The 23,167-nt window shown below is 36.2% G+C and overlaps 1 protein-coding gene across 1 annotated transcript in view; it reads left to right on the top strand.

Moving 5' to 3' along the window:
* The window catches only part of LOC123528060 (uncharacterized), a 74,871-nt gene that overhangs the window by 47,656 nt on the left and 4,048 nt on the right, over positions 1-23,167 (top strand). The window lies entirely within an intron of this gene.

The following is a 23,167-nucleotide window of genomic DNA, read 5'->3' as shown; positions in this document are numbered from 1 at the left end:
TGAATTCTCCTAGTTTGAAAGCCAATACTATGGAGAGGTCTAGGTTTAAACATATTTTATTTCCCAATATGTACATTTCAAATGATAATTTACATACATAAATTCTGGATTGGACTGGAAGCCAGTAGGCTTATTGATAGACCTCTCCAATAATTGCAGGGTGTTATGATCAGCTTGTAAGACATGGGGTGCATATGTCTTGTAAAACGGGTAGGGGGTAAAACATAAGGGGGCATGGGCACTGCAACCAGTCCAATTACAATTTTGTAGAACATTAATAACCTGGCATCAGATCTTCTGTGTTTAAGTAAACGCCACCCCAGTTTAACTTACATTTGGGAGACACTGCTATTTCAGTATACAGTTTGACTATAACATATTTTTCAAAGTCATATCTCAAAAGATAGAAGACCATCGTAGTGTCACTATCGTACTGTTGCCCTTTGCCGTACTGTCGCGTTTCGCCATCGCATTGTCGCACTTCACAGTCGCACTGTCCCTCTTCACTATCGTAGTGTCACCATCGTGCTGTCGCCCTTTGCCGTACTGTCGAGCTTCACCATCGCATTGTCGCACTGTCGCACTTCACAATCGCCCTGTCCCTCTTCACCATCGTAGTGTCACCATCGTATTGTCGCCCTTTGTCGTACTGTCGCGCTTTGCCATCTCATTGTCGAACTTCACACTCGCACTTTCCCTCTTCACCATCGTAGTGTCACCATCGTACTGTCGCCCTTTACCATACCGTCGCGTTTCGCCATCTCATTGTCGCACTGTCGCACTTCACAATCGCACTTTCCCTCTTCACCATCGTAGTATTACCATCGTACTGTCACCCTTTGTCGTACTGTCGCGTTTCGCCATCGCATTGTTGCACTTCACAGTCGCACTGTCCCTCTTCACTGTCGTAGTGTCACCATCGTGCTGTCGCCCTTTGCCGTACTGTCGAGCTTCACCATCGCATTGTCGCACTGTCGCACTTCACAATCGCTCTGTCCCTCTTCACCATCGTAGTGTCACCATCGTACTGTCGCCCTTTGTCGTACTGTCGCGCTTCGCCATCTCATTGTCGCACTGTCGCACTTCACAATCGCACTTTCCCTCTTCACCATCGTAGTGTCACCATCGTACTGTCGCCCTTTGCCGTACCGTCGCGTTTCGCCATCGCATTGTCGCACTGTCGCACTTCACAAGCGCACTTTCCCTCTTCACCATCGTAGTATTACCATCGTACTGTCACCCTTTGCCGTACTGTCGCGCTTCGCCAACGCACTCTCGCGCTTCAACATCTTTTCTGTGTTTACATTAGGACCGACTTTAATTAAATTCTTATTATACAGTTTTGTAATTTCTGTCCAAGAGTTTTTAGTAAACCCAAGTAGAAAAACATACAAAGTAATCTAAAATGTTTTCTTGTAATGATGTATCAGTAAACATCCAGATAAATTTATACTTACAGAAAAATACTGCACACGATCATGATCTGAAATGGAGTATGACTGAGCATAAATTTGGACTTGATGCAGTTTTTTCAATGAATGAGTCCTCAACCATTTATCAAAGTAATTAACGTCTAACCAATCCAAATTTAGTAGTCACTCAAGTCCTTGGCAAACTATCAATTCTCTTGATATCAACCATTGATAATAAAAGTTCTAACAATCAGCAATTTCAACCAAAATAAAATAATACTTGGTTGACTTCAACCAGTATTCAATGATAAATCAATGCTGAATGAAACGTTGAATAATGGTTGAAACTTAACGTTGTTTCAACTTTCAATATCAAATATGTATCCGATCAAAATTCAACGTTGCACATTCATGTATCAATGTCTTTCAGACGAACAAACATAAACAGTATTTGATGTCAAAGCGTGTGATCACATCGGTGTCCAGTGTCTATCTTTTGCATATTATTGACGTTTATCTTCCAATATATTCCATTTTCCGGAACACCAGTTCATTTTTATGTAACGAAATTTTCACGTTTTGAACTTCAGTTTCTTTTCATACTATCAAGTTTAGTACTGAGTAAAACAGAACACGGGTAGCTTTAAAAAAAATAATAGAAAGTGGCTCGCTAAGCTTTTGTTATGACAGGACAGGGAAGCAGCTTGACATACAATTGAAAAAAGTCTATGGACATTTATAGTTCCGTCTCGATAGCTTAGTGATAGAGCGTCCGCTCCGATTGCGCAAGGCCATGGGTTCAATCCCTTGCTACGCCATACCAGGGACGTAAAAATGGAACTAGAAATTTCCGTTGCTTTGTGTTCAGCATTAAAAAGAGAACAGGCCTCCATTCTCTAATACACTCATGGCAATGGATATCATCAGGAATAAGGTGCCGAAAGTGATTTACCAAAGTAAAATTACTTGTTTCACAATGTTGAAATCAAGTCAAAGTCAAGGCCAAAAGGTGGAAATGTCAGTGATTCCACCAAATGTTAAGTGTTTCTCATTCTGCGTAAAAGGAATATAAACATGTATCCAGTCCCTGAAATATTTCCAGTGCTCACTCAGAGGTCCTAATGGTATTTGTTTCAAATGCCCAAGCTACTAAGTACTAAACAGGCTCAGTTACCCAAAGTTTCCCCACAGACACTTGGGGGTCAGAACCTGTCCCCCCTCCCAATCCGCCCCTGCCAACATTCAACCAATATATTTTCGCTTTTTAAATCAAACTGAGCACATGTCTCGATCATACAACAACTTCTGTTACCATTTCAGTATGTTTAAAAATCTCCCATATGCTATCAATGCTCAGAAAAACTAAAGACAACTTACTCCGAGCGTTTTCAACACAAACTAGCTTGTCCAAGGAATAGGAGAATAGATTCCAGCTTGATGTCAAATTAACTACACAGAGCCGGGACACAGACAATATCGTTAGTGGTTAAAATAAAAATACTCGCCCATAACGTCAATTGCCGCGGTAGCCGAGAGAGTACAGACGCTGGTTCTGTTAGCTTACTTTTGGGCAGGGCCACGGGTTCGCTACGAGCTATGGGCGATCTTTTTTTCCTTTTTTAGGTTTTTTCTTATATCTTGAGAATATATTGTTTAAAAAGAAAATGAAAATATTATACTAATATAAGAAAAGAAAAAGAATGCCCGAAGCGCGGAGCGAACCCGTGGCCCTGCCCAAAAATATTCTTTCAAACCCAGCGTCTGTACTATCTCGACCATCGCGGCTGTTGACTTTCTAAGCAAGTATTTTTATTTTAACCGCTAACGATATCGCCTGTGTCCCGGCTCTGCATAGTAAATTTGACTGCACAACATCAAGCTGGGATCTATTCTCCTATTCCTTGGACAAGAAAATCGTGTTTACATTGCGAAGTAAGTTGTCTTTAGTTTTTTGAGCATTGATAGAGTATGGGAATTTTTCAAACATGTTGAAATGGTAACAGAAGTCGTTGGATGATCAAGACATATGCTCAGTTTGTTTTAAAAAACAAAAATGTATTGACTGAAGGTTGTCAGGGGCAGCATCGGAGGAGGGGTGCTGACCCCCAAGTGTCTGTGAGTTTCCCTTACTGTTAAGCTCATTTCTGCAATTTGGGAGAGGTGATGCAATATTCTATTTGCGACAGATTGGTCCTTTGCGTTTCATTGAGCTCTTTTTGTTCAATGAAAATGGCGGCGGTCTTGTGAGACATTAATATGTTTTTTGTAGGCTTACTGGTACTGATGATAAACCCGAACAGAAAATGAGGTTTTACCTGTAACTTTTTTATTTCTGCAAATTGAAATCAATGGTCGGTATCAAAATAAATCCTAACCTGGCTTTGCTGAAAACTTTACATAAATCAAATTTATATTTAGTAAGCAAACTCACAGACACTTGGGGGTCAGCACCCCTCCTCCCATGCTGCCCCTGACAACCTTCAGTCAATACATTTTTGTTTTTTAAAACAAACTGAGCACATGTCTTGATCATCCAACGACTTCTGTTACCATTTCAACATGTTTGAAAAATTCCCATACTCTATCAATGCTCAAAAAAACTAAAGACAACTTACTTCGCAATGTAAACACGATTTCCTTGTCCAAGGAATAGGAGAATAGATCCCAGCTTGATGTTGCGCAGTCAAATTTACTATGCAGAGCCGGGTAGGGCTGTCATCGATAGAAGCGATATCGATGTATCAACGATATTTTTTTGTCGATCGATTATCGATTCCCATTTTCAAAAATCGATATTTTACAGAGAGAAAAAAACTACCCAAATAAACACTCAGACCCTAAAAAACAACTAAAGTTCACAAAGTTGTAAATTTGGATAAATGCAAAAAAGGAGTGAAGGCAAAATAAAAATGAAAGATGTTATTAATTTTTATGTATTTCTTTTATTTCATAAATACAAATACAATGAGCACAATCAAACAGAAATATGGAAAGTAGGCAATAAAACTTAAAATAGCATTTACAGGAAGGTATATAGTATGCATATGAACAAATAGGTCATTAATCTAACTTAATAATCAATATATCGATGTATCGTCGATATTTGTCTTCTGATATATCGGTATCGTCGATACGCCTAAGACCCAATCAATGACAGCCCTAGAGCCGGGACACAGACGATATCGTTAGCGGTTAAAATAAAAATACTTGCTTAGAAAGTCAACAGCCGCGATGGTCGAGATAGTACAGACGCTGGATTTGAAAGAATAATTTTGGGCAGGGACACGGGTTCGCTCCGCGCTTCGGGCATTCTTTTTTTCTTTTTCTAATATAATATTTTCATTTTCTTTTTAAACAATATATTCTCAAGATATAAAAAAAAATACCTAAAAAAGGAAAAAAAGATCGCCCATAGCTCGGAGCGAACCCGTGGCCCTGCCCAAAATGTAAGCTAACAGAACCAGCGTCTGTACTCTCTCGGCTACCGCGGCAGTTGACGTTATGGGCGAGTATTTTTATTTTAACCACTAACGATATTGTCTGTGTCCCGGCTCTGTGTAGTTAATTTGACATCAAGCTGGGATCTATTCTCCTATTCCTTGGACAAGCTAGTTTGTGTTGAAAACGCTCGGAGTAAGTTGTCTTTAGTTTTTCTGAGTATTGATAGCATCAAACTCCAACGCAGTGATCTCCCTTGCCGCTTCGCTCATTGATCACTGCCAGCACAATGTTTTTAGCTAAAATTCAGCTAAGTGGACTCCTTTTAGTTATGTAATTATTTAATTATTTTTCCCCCAATGTTTTCGATGTTTACACTTCTTTTAGCACAGGCGAATGTTCCATAATGAAAAAAAAATAATGATTCTAAATGAAAATAGGTATTTATTTACACGACTAGTAAGTATCCTGAAACGAAACTGAAAGTAAACAAACGAGTATGTCGACGTTAACCTTTGACGCCGTTCACTGTTATAATGCTGCCATTTGACCCAAGCTGAAACAGATGGAGGCTTTTGAATATTTTCCTGCTGGCCAAGATATGTTACTGTCAAAATTTTTTTTACCGATCATCACGTGATGAACCATGGTCACGTGAATGTTGTGGTGGCAGTGATCAATGAGCGAAGCGGCAAGGGAGATCACTGCGTTGGAGTTTGTGATAGCATATGGGAGATTTTTTAAACATATTGAAATGGTAACAGAAGTTGTTGTATGATCGAGACATGTGCTCAGTTTGATTTAAAAAGCGAAAATATATTGGTTGAATGTTGGCAGGGGCGGATTGGGAGGGGGGCAGGTTCTGACCCCCAAGTGTCTGTGAGCAAACTCACACGAAGTGAGGGCCTGAAAGGGGTATGTAAAAAGGGGACTGTAAGAACGTTGACTGATGATAAATTCGAACACTTTGTCATTTACAAAATTTTCTTGGTATTATCATATTGAAACTTTCCCCAAAAAGCTGCAACAGTCATTCCTGATCTAGTAATGAAAAGTAAACAAATGTCAGGCCTTCATGTTTCGACAGTGAGCATTCGCAAAAAACACCCTCTTCCCCAGTAATTTTGGATAAATATTTTTATACAAATTTATGTAAGTCATTTATTTATACAGAATATTTACCAATTTTGTTTTTGTTTACACCAGGTGGTGTTGGAAGTGGAAACTATTAGATGGTGTGTTCAATCTTATAAATAACCGATTGCAATCGAATATTTCCAAGGTGGTCGACTTTATCATCTGCCCGGGTTTATCATCAGTACCAGTACAGACACTAGATAGGAAAATGTAGATGGGAAAATGGGGCGAAAAACTATGGTAGTTGCATGATGGCGGATTCAAATTGTCCTTAGGTTTTTGCTCTGTAGAGCTAATTTCCTTATTTTCTTTGCATGTTTTGCTAATATCACTCGACATATCTATGCTTGACATGTAGGAGTAGCATTTTAGCTGATTTTGCAGTTTGTGTGAAAATGTTTTTCTTCAATCAAACAAGACCCCCACTTTTCTTTTCATTTTTATTCAGCACTGACAATATTTTTTCAAGAAAGTGTAAGTTACAGGTATTTAATATGGGTTCTGATGTGAGCTATGGTCATTAAAATATGTAAATTTTATATAGAACAAAACAACAGCAATTTGAAATCTATAATAAGAAAAACGAAAAACGAACACTAAATAGGAAAAAGGCGAGAAAAGATATGGAAGTCGCATAATGGCGGATTCAAATAGTTCCTAGGGTTTTGCTCTGTAGAGCTATTTACCTTACTTTCTTTGCATTTTTTTGTGAAAGCACATGACAGATATATGCTTGCCTTGTAGGTAGCATTTTCATAATGAAATAATAACATAACAGAATTTGTCGTGGAAACTTAGATCATACACCAACACTAACGTTTGTTGTCCCTTCTTTAGCTGTTTTTGCTGTTTGTGCGTTTGACTGAAAATAATTTTCTTGCATCAAACATGACCTGCAATTTTCTTTAGATTTTTATTCAGCACGGACAATATTCTTCAAACAAATGTAAGTTACAGACATTTAAAATTTTTCCTGATGTGTTCTGCGTCATTGTAAATATGTATTTTTTATAGAACGAAGAAGAACAGCTATTTAGTGTGTTGTTACCTGTACGTCAGCTCCCGATCTGTCACTTTTCATAAACGAACGCCATTTCGTTTTAGGCTGCTGGTTTGCTCTTTGTAATTGAAGGAAGCATGGAGCCAGGAATTGGAGATGTTCGGATTTTTACATTTTAAACAAAATTAGTTTTAATAGTTAAATCCTATCTTGATACTGCGAGCCAGCAAAAGTGTAGAGACAACATTAGTATTCCCCAGCTTATTTTAACACTGTAATACATCTGAGAAAAAAAGATTCATTGATAAAAGATGATTTTTTCACAACCTCATTTGTACGGAATCAGGTTAGAACCATATCGGATGTCTTGTGTCGCTACCAGAGCGCTTGTAACATACGACACTCGACACGACAATACAACACGACACTTGTTACAATAGTCGGTATTGCGACGTGACATACTACACTTGTACACAAAATGTCGCGTTTTGATGTGAATATCAAGTGCCGAGTGTCATATTGTATTTCAAGTCGCATTGTCGTGTGACATATCGTATTAAGTCGCCTTGTCCATTGTCCTTTGGCACATCGTCTATCACGTCGTATTGTTTTGTGGCATATCGTGTGTCACGTCGCTTTGTCTTGTGGCATATTGTGTGTCACGTCGCATTGTCGTGTGACATATCGTCCGTCACGTCGCATTGTCCTTTGGCACATCGTCTGTCACGTCATATTGTCCTGTGGCATATCGTGTGTCAAATCGCATTGTTGTGTGGGGTATCGTGTGTCACATTGCACTGTTTTGTGGCATATTGTGTGTCAGTCACGTCACATTGTCGTGTGGCATATCATATGTCACGACGCATTGTCGTGTGGCATATCGTGTGTCATGTCGCTTTCTCCTGTGGCATATTGTTAGTCAAGTCGCATTGTCGTGTGGCATATCGTGTATCATGTCGCATTGTTCTGTGGCATTTCGTGTGTTAAGTCGCATTGTCATGCTGCATATCGTGTGTCACGTCGCATTGTAGTGTGGCATTTCGTGAGGCATATCGTGTGTCACATCGCATTGTCATGTGACATATCGTGTGTCATGCTGCATTGTCCTCTGGCATAACGTGTTTCAAGTCGCATTGTCCTGTGGCGTATCGTGTGTCAACTGTCTCCAATAGTGAAATTGACAAACTAACGCCAATATCCAACTTCATTTTATCATATTTACACCTAGACAACACTAACTTCGTAGAGAAATTTTACGCGAAAAATAGTGTGCAGTTACACCATCTTTATTACTTTGAATAAAAAAATCCCTTATACCCCAGTCACACATACGGATAGCTACGTCTAGCCATGGATAGAAACGTAGTAATCCGTATCGATCCGTACCTGAGCCGTACCTTAAAGAAGTAATCCGTAACAATCCGTACAGCTCAGGTACGGATCGATACGGGTTACTACGTTTCTGTCGTAGCTAGACGTAGCTATCCGCGCCGTATGTGTGACTGTGTTATAAGACTTTGTGTATCTGATTGAGTTTTGCGAAGGAATAGTTATATGGGCGGTGGTTAACGCCAAAATTAGTAAATATACAATCCATTCATAAACAAGTCAGTTAGTGCATAGCATTTCAACTCCGTCTAGTCTAAAATTCCATCCCGTCCAATATATTTGCATTCAACGCATTGTATTTTGAAAACACTTAATACAAAACTTCATTCCATCCATTTAAACATGGAACGATGCATTGAAAAACTTGTTGCGATGCACCGTAATATGAAATCCAACAAAACATGATACCATGCAGCTCAATGTGAAGCCGTTTAACACAACATGAGTACCTGCAGTGTAAAATGAAATGATTTATTACAACTTGACGCCGTCTAATGCATATAGAAACCGCTCTGTGTAATTAAGAGCGGTGTATAAAAAATTAATGCCATGCAGTCCAATGTGAAGCCGTTTAACGAAACACGAGTACGTGCATTGTAAAAGGTTAATAAGACTATCAGTTCATAAGTTTGCCACAATGTCGGTTTTAGGACAAATGTAAGATATTTATATGTAAAACTGATCCAGAATCTATATTTATAGCAGGTCAAACTTATGAACTGATAGTCTTATTAACCTTTTACAATGCACGTACTCGTGTTTCACATTTGGCTGCATGGCATCAAATTTTGATACGCCGCTCCAAATCACACAACACGGTTTCAGTATGCATTAGACGGTGCCAAGCTTTAATGAATCGTTTCATTTTACACTGCACGAACTCATGTTGCGGTAAACGTCTTCACATCAGACTGCATGGCATCAAGTTTTTATACACCGTTCTTAATTACACAAAGCGGTTTCAATATGCATTAGACGGCGTCAAGTTGTAATATTCACATTGAGCTGCATGGTATCATGTTTCGTTGGATGATTTCATATTACGGTGCATCACAACAAGTTTTTCAATGCATCGTTCCATGTTTAGATGGATGGAATGAAGTTTTGCATAAAATGGTTTCAAAATACAATGCGTTGAATGCAAATATATTGGACGGGATGGAATTTTAGACTAGTCGGCGCTGAAATGCACTGCACTGTCTGACTTGTTTAAGAATGGATTGTATATTTACTAATTTTGGCGGTTACCGCCGCCCATATAGTAACATCCTGGTGTAACTTTATTGTAACAGTGTAAATGACTTATTTACGCGATACAGGTATTCCAACATACCGTAAGGGATGCAAGAAGCAACTCTAGTGTATTGTTTGTTTTCCAATCTTATCCGAAATAGTGTATCCGAATCATTTACACCAATTTGTGTTATACCAAATAAGAAGTTCAAATCACATTTAGTGTACTAAACACAGTTTTGACAGCGAGTCTGGCAGTAATCACCGTGTCAGTTAATACACATTGATATCAATGTTAAAAGTCATTGACATAAAGAATTTTTTCCATCGCTGTTGATTGTTCGAAATCCCTTTTGAACCTGTAGAATCATTTCATAAAAGTAAAAAAACAACAACAAAAAACTGCCTTATGATGCCTGGTGGTTCTATCAAAGCATTCGCCCTTTGATTAGATAATGATCGGAGATGTACATGTATCTCGGGTCTTTCCGGCACTATTTGATAACTAAAAAATGACCATATGATTTTAAACAAGAACTGTCAGTTGACAGCGCTCTCGACTATAGGAATATATTTTTTTTAGTTTAATCATATTTTATTGTATATATATATTCACACATGTATACATCACATTTAATACAAGCATTAAATTAAATACATACAAATGGGTTGGGCCAAAAGTTATTCCAACATTATCTAGGGCCCTCCCCAGAACAGTTAGTAGCTCAAATGTAATGTATTAAGGTTGTGTGATTGGTTGTACATTTTCAAGATTTAAATGAAGAATTTTGAAAAATATGCATCGAAAGAAGTATTGAAAAGGAGTTCAATAAATATTTTGCTATAGATATCAAACAAAATGTTATAAAAGTGTAAAAATAATAAAGAAATAAACATACAGGAAGATAACCATTGTTTAGTTGCCGCTAGTACTGACACCTCCGCCCCCAGTTTTCGCTAACTAAGTTTGCAGCAGTTACATGTTTTGGTGAACTCGAGTTAGCGTTTTTATTTGAATCGTTTGCTCTCCTTAATATAAGTTTGTACTTCTGTGAACAGTATTTCATTCTGGGATTCTGTTAAAGTGTCAATGCTAAAATGAAAGTTTCTTTGCGCTAAGAGGATGAAAGGCTCTAGTATTAATGAATAATGTTCGCCTCTGAAGTGTATATCGTTTGCAAGTAAAACAAGCAAATTCGATGAATTGGTATCCCCCGCCGAAAGGGATTGTGGTGAGGAATGGCAAAAAGATATATCCGGCAAAAAGTTAAGGATGTTAATAAGAAGCAAATAATTTCATTAGTCAAAATAAATTTAACAGAAAACAAATGTTTAATTAAAGAGTACACAATAAATGTATGATACTTTGATCCGGACTAAAGAATTTATTTTGAATGGGATATGCTTACTGTAATAAGCTTAGCTTTTAAAATTAAATGCAGTTAATTGAAATGTGAGCTTGAAGTTTAACTGGAATGAAATATTGTCTTTGAGTGGTTTGGCACCAGGTGTTGCTGTTTTACATGTACATTAAAAGATCAGATGTCCTTAAGAGAACACAGATAAGATAACTTGAACATGGCTGAGGGCAAGGTTTGTGCAGTCACAACTTAATATGTTGAAGGTTTGAACATTTAAAAAAAAAGGATGGAAATATATATATCTATATATAGATATATGTATATATTTATTTTTTTAGGGGGTGGGGGTGCAGGGGAAAGGGAGAGGAAACAAAATTTCACATGCTGATTATAAATATTGATTGAAAATTAAAAACGAAAAAAAAATGGTAAAAGGGTGAAGTTGGAGTTGGCGGGGGGGGGGGGGCAGAGGATGCATGATCAGTGGTGGGCATGACTGGGTGGAGAAGTGAGGTGGGGGAATAGTACAACTTGGAAGGTTTGAAAAAAATCTAAAATAAATGAAAAAAAAAATTGGGAGGGGGGGGGGGGAGGGGGGTTGGGAGGGGGGGGGGGAGGGATGTGACCAAGGCAAGTGGGTGACCAGGTGTGGGTGCGCAACTTCACATGTTTATAATAAATGTTCACAGAAAAGAACGAAAGAAATTTAATGAGATTCTGCCAAATGGTAAGTTTGTTATGTACAAATATGTGGATTTTTAGACAATTAAAGGGCAATAACTCTGAAGTTACAAAAAGAAATCCGTACAAAATTGTCTGTGCACAACCACATTATAGTGCTCTAAATTCTGTTAAAGTTTCATAGTTCTAGGTCAAATATATCAAAAGTTATGATGCAGAAATTGGCATATCTATAGATCTATAGTACCCTATATAGTTAACACTAGAAACTTCTAAGGGCCATAACCCTGGTGTTACTTGGGCAATCTGTCTGAAACTTGATGGGCCCCATAACCTCATAGTGGTGAACATGTATATGAAGTTTGTTTGAAAAAAATCTAAAATAAGGAATGATTTTTTTTTTTTTTGGTGGGGGGGGGGGGGGGTGTTGGGGGTAGGGGGGGGAGGTGTGTGATCAAGGTAAGGGGGCGACCAGGTGTGGGTACACAACTTCACATGTTTACAATAAATGTTCATGGAAAAGAATGAAAGAAATTTAATGAAATTCTACAAAATGGTAAGTTTGTTATGTACAAATATGTGGATTTTTATACAATTAAAGGGCAATAACTCTTAATTTACAAATAAATCCAAATGAAATTGTGTGTACACAACCACATTATGGTGATCTAAATTCTGTTTAAGTTTCATAGTTCTAGGTCAAATATATCAAAAGTTATGATGCAGAAATTGCCATATTTATAGTACCCTATATAGTTAACACTAGAAACTTCTAAGGGCCATAACTCTGGTGTTACTTGGGCAATCTGACTGAAACTTGACGGGCCGCAAGAACTCTTTGTGGTGAACATGTATATGAAGTTTGAAGTAAATATTCCCAATGATGCTTTAGATACAATATTTGAGATATGTTGGTGCCATGACTCGTCCTGACTGAATGTAACACCTAGATGCTTATGTAATTCGGCAAAGTTAAGTTGTACATTGTCAAAAAGTAATGATGGTCGATTTCTATAACAGAACGAGAAAAACATAACTTCCGTTTTAGAAGAATTGAAATTTACTAACCACTGTTTAGACCATGATGTAATTAACATAAGATCATTATTTAGCGTTTCTTCCATTAAAGCAATGTCACTTGTTGATACAGACAGGGAACTATCATCTGCGAAAAGTCTAGTAATACTTGTAAGTGACTCTGCTATATCATTGACGTAAATGAGGAATAATAAAGGACCTAACACTGAGCCTTGAGGAACACCCCCATCTAGATAACTTGAATTTGAAAAAGTTGAAGCCACAAAAACTTTTTGAGATCTGTCTTTTAAAGGCACTTGCTACAGTTTTTCCGGACGGGTCGATATTTACCCCAACACCGTGCCAATTTGCAGTCGATGTAGTTCACTGCAGATTTGGTGCGGTCTTCTGCGCATGCCCGAAAGTGATTATCTAATGTCGCGTACGGCAAAAATTCGCAAATTATTGTATGTTCGAATGCATTTAATGTACAAAATGTATAATATACTGACTAAAGGTTAGGGTAAGTATCAGCATGGTTACAAAATATATACATTTAAAGTACTTTTAGTTCAAATTGCTTCAATCCGACATATACTGAAGTCTGTCATTTTATACCAGCGCTCAAACTCTGCATTGAGTCACAGCTGTTTCTAATCAACGTACCCGTACCGTACATTCGTAAACTATTGGTTTTGTTAAAAAAAAGGGCGGAATCTTTCATCGTTCTATGCCATCAAAATGCTTCAGAAACACCTTAAAATCTGCTTATTAAGAAATATGCCGTTTGATAATTTTATATATATATATCTAAGTCATTTGCTCAAACACTGAAAGAGTATTCCGTACCAACCTGCGTTGTATAAATGCCCGCCACACCCCATCTCGTTGTAAATTGATTTAAGCGAAATCTAATATGGTGAGCTATCAAATTTCTTTTTGTTTTAGATTAGGTAGACATAACCAAAGGTATGTGCAGAGTTTGATTAATTATATTATGTGAAACCCGATAAAATAGCAGAAGTACCAACTTAAAACTGACAAAAATATGCAAAAATAGCCCTTGAGTCTGCTGAACAAGTATTCCTTTCTTTACAAAATCATGTTCTTTTGATTTCTCTGAGCATGTTTCAAATAGATATATTGTTTTCCGTTACAAAAATGCTTAGATAATCAAATTTATGCTGATAATTGTACTTTACTGAAATATATTTTAGGATTACAGAAATTTTGAAACATGTTTAAAATAGCACCATATCTAGGGGCAAATTAAATTGAAACAAAGCTGGTGACCTAGTATTTTTATTTCATTTTTCAATACATCATAACATGGTCTTTTAATACAAAACATTTCATCAAAATCTATTATTGAGAAAAAAATTACGAAACTGTAGCGAGCGTCTTTAAATAATTACTTAACCATTTTATCAAATTTCCAAGAATTCCATACTGTTAAAGTTTGAAAACAAGACCTTTATGCCAAACCCTATCAAATGCTTTGGATATATCACAGAAAATGATGCAAGTAGAATCTCTGTTGTCTAAAGCTTTACAGATTTGATTATATATGTCAATAAATTGATATACCGTGGAATGACCTGGTAGAAATCCAGACTGATTTGGAAATAATAAGGAATTGTTATGTTAGTGGTTATAAATATGTTTGAATATAATACGTTCCATTACTTTGCCAACGCAGCTAATGAGAGAGATTGGTCTATAGTTTGATGGTTCATGTTTATTGCCCTTCTTGAACAGGGGCATAACATGTGCTAGTTTCCAATTATTAGGATAAATACCCTCAGGCAAGGAGCGATTAAAAAGTAAACAGAGTGGATCACAAAGCGTTGTTGATGTTTCTTTTAACATTTTATGGCTTATTTCATCTGGTCCAGATGCTTTGTTTGTAACTACGTTTGCTAAGATATCTGTAACTTCCCGTTCTTGTATAATAAAGTCAAAGAGTCTCGCATTTGTTTTAAAAGTAAAATTTGGAAGATTCGTTTTAGTGTCATCTACCTGAGATATTGATACAAAGAAATTATTCAGGGTGTTCGCTTTCTCTACATCAGACAGTGAGTAAGTATCGTTGTTGTTTTTAGCTCACCTGTCACAAAGTGACAAGGTGAGCTTTGGTGATCGCGCGGTGTCCGTCGTCCATCGTCCGTCCGTGTGTGCGTCCGTCCGTAAACTTTTGCTTGTGACCACTCTAGAGGTCACATTTTTCATGGGATCTTTATGAAAGTTGGTCAGAATGTTCCTTTTGATGATATCTAGGTCAAGTTTGAAAGTGGATCACGTGCCTTCAAAAACTAGGTCAGTAGGTCTAAAAATAGAAAAACATTGTGACCTCTCTAGAGGCCATATATTTCACAAGATCTTCATGAAAATTGATCTGAATGTTCATCTTGATAATATCTAGGTCAAGTTCGAAACTGGGTTACGTGCCATCAAAAACTAGGTCAGTAGGTCTAAAAATAGAAAAACCTTGTGACCTCTCTAGAGGCCACATTCTTCAAAAGATCTTCATGAAAATTGGTCAGAATGTTCACCATAATGATATCTAGATCAAGTTCGAAACTGGGTCACATGCCTTCAAAAACTAGGTCAGTAGGTCAAATAATAGAAGAACCTTGTGACCTCTCTAAAGGCCACATTTTTCATGGGATCTGTATGAAAGTTGGTCAGAATGTTCATCTTGATAATATCTAGGTCAAGTTCGAAACTGGGTTACGTGCCTTTAGAAACTAGGTCAGTAGGTCTAAAAATAGAAAAACTTTGTGACCTCTCTAGAGGCCATATATTTCATGAGATCTTCATGAAAATTGATCAGAATGTTCACCTTGATAATATCTAGGTCAAGTTTGAAAGTGGGTTATGTGCGATCAAAAACTAGGTCAGTAGGTCAAATAATAGAAAAACCTTGTGACCTCTCTAGAGACCATATTTTTCATGGGATCTGTATGAAAGTTGGTCTAAATGTTCATCTTGATGATATCTAGATTATTTTCGAAAGTGGGTCACGTGCCTTCAAAAACTAGGTCAATAGGTCAAATAATAGAAAAACCTTGTGACCTCTCTGAAGGCCATATTTTTCAAGGGATCTGTATGAAAGTTGGTCTGAATGTTCATCTTGATGATATCTAGATCGGTTTCGAAACAGGGTCATGTGCGGTCAAAAACTAGGTCAGTAGGTCTAAAAATAGAAAAACCTTTTGACCTCTCTAGAGGCCATACTTGTGAATGGATCTCCATAAAAATTGGTCAGAATGTTTACCTTGATGATATCTAGATCAAGTCTGAAACTGGGTTACGTGCCTTCAAAAACTAGGTCAGTAGGTCAAATAATATAAAAAGCCTTGTGACCTCTCTAGAGGCCATACTTTTCATGGGATCTGTATGAAAGTTGGTCTGAATGTTCATCTTGATGATATCTAGGTCAAGTTTGAAACTGGATCAACTGCGGTCAAAAACTAGGTCAGTAGATCTAAAATTATTAAAATCTTTTGACCTCTCTAGAGGCCATATTTTTCAATGGATCTTCATGAAAATTGATCTGAATATTCACCTTCATAATATCTAAGTTAGTTTTGAAACTGGGTCACGTGCGGTCAAAAACTAGGCCAGTAGGTATAAAAATAGAAAAACCTTGTGACCTCTCTAGAGGCCATATTTTTCATGAGATCTTCATGAAAATTAGTGAGAATGTTCACCTTGATGATATCTAGATAAAATTCAAAACAGGGTCACGTACCTTCGAAAACTTGGTCAATAGGTCAAATAATAGAAAAACCTTGTGACCTCTCTAGAGACCATATTTTTCAATGGATCTTCTTGAAAATTGGTCAGAATTTTTATCATGATAATATCTAGGTCAAGTTCAAAACTGGGTCACATGAGCTCAAAAACTAGGTCACTATGTCAAATAATAGAAAAAAGACGTCATACTCAAAACTGGGTCATATGGGAAGAGGTGAGCGATTCAGGACCATCATGGTCCTCTTGTTTAATGGTGGTATACTTTCATTTTGACAAGAGTTCTCTTTACTAACATTCTAACAATTTTCCAGTATTGACGCGGATTTGAAATATTCATATCATATAAAGAGAATTCTAAGTTGTTACAAAAAGTTTCTTTAGCATTTTTCATCATATTATTTACTCGATTTCTAAGTTTTTTGTATATAACCCAATCTGTTGTTTTACCACTGTTCAGAGCTTTGTGAAATTGTCTATCTCTCTGTACTCCTTCGGATATTACTGTTATACCAAGGTTTATCTTTTGGCCTTTCAAAAGCATAATGTGTTGGAATACACTGTTTTGCAAGATCCATATTTTTATTTGTAAAATTAGAACAAGAATCGTCTACACTATTATCATATATAAATGTCCAATCTGTATTTCTAATTAAAGTATTAAGTTTAACAAAGTCAGCTTTTTTATAATTCCAGACTCTCCTTTTAAAAGGTTTGTTAGAATCAAAATCAACTTTGAGGTAAATGTATGTTCCGAAATGGTCACTAACTTCACTTTTGTTTCAAAAGTACCCGAGTCAAAAACATGTATATTGTTAGTTACTGCTATTGGATCTAGTAATGTTTGCGTATTTTGCGTAATTCTTGCCGGTGTACTAATAATATTGGTCATGTTATTTACTAAAAGTACATCTTTAAATTTATGATTATTTATATTTAATTGATCTTTATTCATATCTCCAACAATTATTACCTGTTGCCTTAACTCTAATGCCATTTCAAGACAACTGTTCAGTTTATCCCAAAAATCGACCTTATAATGGGGTTGTCTATATATTGAACATAATAAATACGATTGCTTTTTATCTCTAATTTCCACCCAAATTGATTCTGGAAGTATACTTTCTAAGTTACATAATCTTTTCGGCCTTAAAATGCGGATATATAAACTAGAAAGCCCCCTGAATGACAAGAATTATCCTTTCTGAACATATATTCAAAGCCCGATAACTGCAGATCTATATCTTGTATATTTGAATCTAGTTTAGTTTCAGTGAAACATAATACATCCATTTCTAAAAGGTTTTCTGTGATAAAGTCAAATTTATATTATACTCCGAATATTTTGATGGAATATTGAAAGGCAGTGTTCTTTACTAATAATGGGACCCAGATTACTTTCAACATCACCAGATATAATTATCAAGTAAATAATATATAACATATAGTTCATATTCAAGAGATCATTTAACATTAAAGACTGATTATTCATGTAACTAACATGAGTGATTCTGTTTGATGAATTTTGTACGTTTTTTTTTTTTTTTTTTTTTTTTGGATTTAACGTCGCACCGACACATGATAGGTCATATGGCGACTTTCCAGCTTTAATGGTGGAGGAAGACCCCAGGTGCCCCTCCGTGCATTATTTCATCACGAGCGGGCACCTGGAATTTTGTACGTGGCCTATAAGTAATATTACTTGTTACGAAATTGAAATTCATATTTGCTTGACACAGATAATTCATTCCGAAAAACGATAGACGGCATAAAGAAAAAAGAAGAACAAACATTTCTAAAATAAATCTAACAGAGTTCACAGTATATATAAAGTTTGCATTGGTCAACTGCTGACGGTTATTAAATAGTATAATAGTATAATATAAGCTATGAGTAAACTTTAACATTACAAGAAGCATATTCTAAGTCGAAAAGGGGCAATATTTCAGTCAAAATGCTCGAGAGAGTTGTCTGTTCCTGTTTACAGACTGGGGTTATGATGGTAAACAAGTATGCAAAATATGAAAGCAATATCTCAGTGGACTTTGAAAATATTTGGGGTGGTACGCAAACTTTAACATTACAATAAGCATATTCTAAGTCGAAAAGGGGCCATAATTCAGTCAAAATGCTTGACAGAGTTGTCTGCTCCTGTTTACAGAATGGGGTCATGATGGTTAACAAGTATGCAAAATATGAAAGCAATATCTCAAGGGACTTTGAAAATATTTGGGGTGCTATGCAAACTTTAACATTTATGTGACGCTCAAGCTAATGCCGACGCCGGGGCGAGTAGGATAGCTCCCCTATTCTTCGAATAGTCGAGCTAAAAAGGAATTACAGTAGTTGTAAAGTTTGATGTAGATCTAAAACAATACAAACAAAGCAGTTGAATGAACATAATTATTATGTCAGTGTCATATTATTTAGATCAAGGAGCGGAGACAAAAATAGTCTATTTATTAACTGTGTTAAAATACGGTATAGGGGATTGAATAATTCCTAGTCAATACCACTTAATGGTGGTCTGCTACCCTAAAAATAATGCATATTGTGCTCTTTTCCGCACAATAAACTCATACTTTCAGTTCCGCTCTGCAAAACTACATGTACGTACCAACGTCGGAGTATGAACATTAAGCGTCTATGGCAAGCCAATTGTCTAATAATTACGTGAACCCTAGTTCACGGTCGAAAAACTAGGATTAACGATCGATAAACTAGGTTTTTCGAACGTAAAACTAGGTTTTTCGAATACTAATAACCATAGTTCACGCTCGTTAATGTAGGTTCACGATTGTAAACCCCAGTTCACGGTCGTAAACATAGGTTCACGTTCGTAATCTATGGTTTACGAGCGTGAACCGGGGTTTACAAGCGTAAACATAAGATAACGATCGTAAACATAGGATAACGACCGAAACTCATAGTTCAATCGAGAAACCTAGTTTATCAAACGTAAACCATGGTTTACGGTCGATATATTAGGATTATAGAATCAACAATGAATTTCGGGCGTGAACATGGGTTTACGGCCATGAACCTATGTTTACGGTCGTGAACCTATGTTTACGACCGTGATCCATAGTTTACGGACCTGAACCTATATTTTCGAGCGTGAACCTATGTTTACGAACGTGAACTTGGGTTTACGAGCGTGAACTTTACGCAGAATACAATATAGTCGTGAAAATGTGTGATCGAGGCACCCGCTCCACAAAAAAAATATGCACAAAATGGAAGTATCAGGATATTTTTTTACAGTGGAATTCTTTCGACTTTTTTGATCGAGTTACTGCCTTATTACTACAAATGATAATATCGTATTTTTTTCTTTTTGTAAATGGAACTTCTTGATTATATGTATTCGTTTGCAACTAATGATGAGCAAGGTTCCCGAAAAATAATCCACATCAGTTACCCGTACTGATTTGCTAAGATTTTTGTTATTTTGATAACATGCAAATATAGGCCTACATATTAGTATGATTAAAGTAAATCTGAATGATCGGTACACAGAATTTGTTTGATAAAATTGCACAAAAGGGTAGATTTTTGTGCCCCCATCGCTGTGCCATTTGTTGAAATTGTTTGTTCCATAATGGTGGCTTCTATTTATCTGACCTTAATTCTGTCTGTCCGTCTTTTCGCCCGTCCTCAGTCAATAAATGAAGAACACTCCGGCGCAGGAATCTTAAACTTAACAGGCAAATGACCTCTATTGATTCTGAGGTCAGTAGATCAAAGGTCAAGGTCGTGGTGATCTTGAGCTGCAAATTGGTTTGGCCAAATTTAAATCACTTTTGAATTGTTCACAGAGTAGTCTGATTAATAAATTAGCTTAATATGTCTGCGAAGCTAACTTTCTACGAGGATAATACTCCCGTAGCAATAGAAACTTTTCATATATCAATTATTATTTGAATATGTATAATGTTGTATAATTTTAATTGTGCATATATTTCATTTATGTTGTAAAGATGCAATATCTAGAGAATTTGCTCATTCAATTGTGTTTACATATTATATTTCATTTCATGCTTTTCTCTTTCATATTGTGTTGTAAGCCACTGTATATTGGCGATGGACATTTATTTGTTTATGCCAAGTAAAAATATTGAATTTAATTGAAATTGAATTGAATTGAATTGGTTTCTTCTTGATAACTGAGAAATGCTTTGGCTTATAAACTTCAAACTTGGTAGGGATGTTTGACAAGCCAGAACTGATGACTCCTATAGATTTCGAGGTCAGCAGGTCAATGTCATACACACCTTGAGCTAAAAGTGTGTTTTCGCAATTAAGTAGTTTTCAACAGTTTTATTCAAAATTCATATGACATCATTCAAGTTGTGCATGTTTATTTGAAAGAAATCAAAAAATAGTTTTCATTAACCTTTTAGTATTCAGAGATTCATTCTTCAGGTTGTTTGGAAAACAATCATTTGCAGAAACTATACATTTGCATAACTGAACCTGAAAATAATATGCCCATGTTTAATTATGATGTTGTATTTTGTAACTTTTTTAAATGAGGTAATTATGATACGGTGTTAAAATGTCTGCTGCAAGATTGGTACGAACATAAAACAAAATGTGCTATATTTGCTTTTTAATAAAGATAAGAGCCCGCCCGCTTAGCTCAATAGGTAAGAGCGTTGGTCTACGGATCTCGGGGTCGCGAGTTCGATCCTCGGGCGGGGCGTATGTTCTCCGTGACTATTTGATAAACGACATTGTGTCTGATATCATTAGTCCTCCACCTCTGATTCATGTGGGGAAGTTGGCAGTTACTTGCGGAGAACAGGTTTGTACTGGTACAGAATCCAGGAACACTGGTTAGGTTAACTGCCCGCCGTTACATGACTGAAATACTGTTGAAAAACGGCGTTAAACCCAAAACAAACAAACAAAATAAAGATAAATTATGCTTACGACAATTTTAAAGTAGTTGGGAATTCGCATATTTTGCAAAGTTTTGATACAGAGAAAATTTCTAATTTTAGAAGTCAGTTGCTTACGAATATGTACTTAAAGGTCGCGTGAGCAAAACAAACAATATAGTAACATTTTACAAATGCAGCCACACACGATTTATCATTAAACATCCGTATTTTACAAAAAGTATTTTAAACAATTTGAATTCATACTACTTGTTTTAAAATAGTAATCCCATTTGCATACGATTTTCGACATAAGATATAACAGGAGTCAGTTCACTGTTTAGGTACAATCTTTAACAAATTGCACATAGAAACTCGAGAAATGTGATTTAGTGCAATCTGTTATTTTTGCCACGTACATTCTTCACACATGCAGAACGTGTAGTGTATAATGGGAGTATGGAAAAGATTTGCAAAAAATATGGTCCAACATAGCTAAGGCTTTAAAAATAAATTAATTTATCCAGATAACATAGAACAAAGCCTGGATCTGGCATACGGAATGGAAAATCAGCCTACGTGTACATTTATAAAATTTTAACGGAAGCGTTATTTTCTTTCCACTAAAAAATGAAACAAACTGTAAACGCACTCAAAACAATCCATCGCATTATTATATATATTAAATAATAAAAATATATATTAAATCTGCTTGAAATGTGTGGTTCCTCAAATATAAGCACACGGACAGATACATCGTATTTGACCAGTATGAAATAAACGTGTTGATTCACAATTGTTTAAAGCTTCATTAAAATCTACACTGTAGAAGTTACATTTTATACTCGTGAAATCCTCATCAAACTTTCCTATAGACTTTCTCTAGCGTGAGTTCACAGTAGTCCAAATAAGTATAACATGTCAGTATCTTTTCTATTTGCTGAAGTTTTTTAGTAATATACCTTTTTCTATTTTCAGTTTTGAGAAAAGGGTTTAATCAAATACTTCATTGTAGAAAAGCATACCCCAATGTGCAGATCATTATTTAATTATCACATCGTGTAGGTCTTAAAGCATTTCAAGTTTTAGTCTGAATTACCTGCCCCTTAACTCCTGTGTACACGTCGGGATCCTGTATATCTGGTTCTCATAAAAATATCCTTTATTCAAAATGGTTCGAAAACAACAACAACCAGTTATATCTTGCAGTGAGTAATTGATGTCCTAGCGCGGTTAGCAGCAAATGGGCCAAACACCCTGGCGACCTAGCAACGCGGCAGAATCGTGTATCGATCATTTATTTTATACGAATATTAAAACGCAAGACATCACTAAAGGAACGTTGTTTATCATTTGAAAATTGAACGCAGCATATGAGAGTAGACTTAATACAAACAAATTAAGAAACATTTAAGTTTGTAGTTAATTTCTGCTGAATGAAGTATTCAATAACAGTGGCCTAGCGGATTGCCAGGCTCGTGTATTTATATCAAGATAATGATTTATAAAATGCGAATAACATAAAGAGACTGTGAATTCAAACTTTAAAGCTTAATCAAGCACAGAAAAGCATATAACCTTACATTGAGAGTTTGCACAACTGCACAGCTTCCTGGTAGAGTAGAGACTTATAAAAAATTAAGAAACTGTCATGTTTATAGTTTATAAATGAGAAATGAAAACACAATCAACAAAATTTTCATAACTCTTAAAATTCCAATCTTGCAGTCTGGCACCCAAGCAGCCCGGTATTCTGTTGTAACGATAGGCCCTAAAGTAATAATTTAGAAATCACGTCAAATATAAAGAAAACATTATATAAGACTCAATAGAACGTAAAAAACTTTGAAAACGTAGATA

The sequence above is a fragment of the Mercenaria mercenaria genome, chromosome 14 (genome assembly GCF_021730395.1).
Source record: "Mercenaria mercenaria strain notata chromosome 14, MADL_Memer_1, whole genome shotgun sequence".
NCBI lineage: Eukaryota > Metazoa > Mollusca > Bivalvia > Venerida > Veneridae > Mercenaria > Mercenaria mercenaria.
Note: the sequence above shows the minus strand (reverse complement) of the source record. Positions and strands in the feature narration are given on the sequence as shown.